At 39.8% G+C, this 2,237-nt stretch overlaps 2 long non-coding RNA genes across 2 annotated transcripts in view; both read right to left on the reverse strand.

Moving 5' to 3' along the window:
• Positions 1–1,395: 1,395 nt before the first annotated feature.
• Positions 1,396–1,793, reverse strand: LOC110268607. Its single transcript, XR_002356850.1, has 2 exons — positions 1,715–1,793; positions 1,396–1,585 (listed from the first exon to the last, which is right to left on the reverse strand). It is a non-coding gene; the product is annotated as an uncharacterized LOC110268607 (long non-coding RNA).
• A 230-nt stretch (positions 1,794–2,023) lies between these two features.
• Positions 2,024–2,237, reverse strand: part of LOC110268606 — a 2,442-nt gene continuing 2,228 nt past the window's right edge. Inside the window, exon 2 of the long non-coding RNA XR_002356849.1 lies at positions 2,024–2,101. This is a non-coding gene — a long non-coding RNA (uncharacterized LOC110268606). The remainder of the gene's footprint in view (positions 2,102–2,237) is intronic.

Genomic DNA, 2,237 nt, shown 5'->3' on the forward strand with positions numbered 1-2,237 from the left:
AGCTAACATTGAAGTGAATTGTGTGAAATTGTAACCAATAGAATTTTAAATGACAGGAAATTAAAGTTGCAGAATGTAAATGGGCAAAAACTTAAAGAACAAGTAATGTAAATTGCAGAAACTTAAATGACAAGAAATGTAAATTGCATGAAAAGTAAAGGGGGGCTGGGTGCTGGAAATTAAAGAAAGTAATGGATCCAAGGCAAGAAAAGTAAATTCAGATTTGCAGCAAGCTCAAAGTTAAAGTGTAGAATGTAAATGTGCAGGAAATGTAAATTGGAAGCAATGTAGTAGAAAGTAAAAATTGCAGAGAAGGAAATTGTAGCAGAAAAGTAAATCAGCAAGAAAACTCAAATCAATTGTGAAATATAGAAAGACAAGTGAAGATCTCAGGGGCTCAATGAGACTAGAAAACAAGTCTAGATCTCAAGTCCTTCCTTGATCCAATAAAGAACAATTTGCAAAAGAAATGAAGATGAAAGTAGTAAACAGAGTGTTGATTCAAATCCTTAATTCACTGAAATTTTATAGAAGAAGAACAAGAGAAATCTCAAAGTGAGAATGAAACAGAATTCCTTCAATTCTCAACCCAAGATTCAAAACAAAGAGAAAAACTAAAGAGAGAGAGTTCTCTATTCCTAATGCTCCCTCGTGGAGCTAGCCTCCTTACTCTCTAATGGAGCTCTCCTTTTGAAATGAAATTAATGCCTTTATATAGGCTTTTACAAAATGAAAATAATATTTACAAAATGAAATTCCTAATCTAGCTTCTCTGTGTGCCTTTGAGTCATATGGGCTTTGCTTGCTTTGGAGTGGAATTGGGTTGAAGATGGATCCGGATGGCATTGGTCTTGAGAAGAAATCCGCTTGCAATTTGGACTTTGGAACATTCACGTTTGAGTCAACGTTTGAGGCAAATGTTGGCTCAAACATCTTCGTGAAGGCATTATGCAGAATGGCCATTTTGCTGTCACTCACGTCTGGGTTCACGTTTGAGGTCAAACATGAGCTCAAAAGCTTATTTTGTGCTTCTTTGCTTCTTTTTCTTCTTATTTCCTACAAAGTTTATCAAATCAAAAGATCAAAGAAATATACCATTTAAGCACCAAAGAATGCAATATTTAAGCACTAATCATTAATTTCTTGTATGAAAAAGCATAGAAAAACATGACATGATGACATGTCATCAGAGGACACCTGAAGGCGAGCCGTAATGGCCTCATCTCTGGCAGGCTCCTCCTATTTTTTTTCGATTTTTTCCCGGTTTTATTTTTTTTACGTCGTGCTGACTCTCGTTCTTTAAATGACTCTATCCCGAGGAGGACACCTGAAGGCGAGACGTAATGGCCTCATCTTCGGCAGGCTCCTCCGAATTTTTTTTTGTTTTTTTTTCACTTTTTTTTTTTACGTCGTGCTGACCCTCGTTCTTTAAATGACCCTATCTCGAGGAGAACACCTGAAGGCGAGACGTAATGGCCTCATCTCCGGCAGGCTCCTCCCATTTTGTTTTTTTCGTTTTTTTTTCCTTTTTTTTTACGTCGTTCTGACCATCGTTCTTTAAATGACCCTATCCCGAGGAGTACACCTGATGGCGAGCCGTAGTGGCCTCATCTCCGGCAGGCTCCTCCAATTTTGTTTTTTTCGTTTTTTTTCCTTTTTTTTTTACGTCGTGCTGACCCTTGTTCTTTAAATGACCCTATCCCGAGGAGGACACCTGAAGGCGAGCCGTAATGGCCTCATCTCCGGCAGCCTCCTCCGATTTTTTTTTCGTTTTTTTAGCATTTTTTTTACGTCGTGCTGACCCTCGTTCTTTAAATGACCCTATCCCGAGTAGGACACCTGAAGGCGAGCCGTAATGGCCTCATCTCCGGCAGGCTCCTTCGATTTTGTTTTTTTCATTTATTTCCTTTTTTTTACGTCGTGCTGACCCTCGTTCTTTAAATGACCCTATCCCAAGGAGGACACCAGAAGGCGAGCCGTAATGGCCTCATCGACGGCAGGCTCCTCCGATTTTGTTTCTTTCGTTTTTTTCCCTTTTTTTCTTTTTTTTTACGTCGTGCTGACCCTCGTTCTTTAAATGACCCTATCCCGAGGAGGACACCTGAAGGCGTGCTGTAATGTCCTCATCTCTGGCAGGCTCCTCCAATTTTGTTTTTTTCGTTTTTTTTACGTCATGCTGACCCTCGTTCTTTAAATGACCCTATCCCGAGGAGGACACCTGAAGGCGAGCCGTAATG

This window comes from Arachis ipaensis, unplaced genomic scaffold, assembly GCF_000816755.2.
Source record: "Arachis ipaensis cultivar K30076 unplaced genomic scaffold, Araip1.1 Aipa1009, whole genome shotgun sequence".
In the NCBI taxonomy this organism is placed as follows: Eukaryota; Viridiplantae; Streptophyta; class Magnoliopsida; order Fabales; family Fabaceae; genus Arachis; species Arachis ipaensis.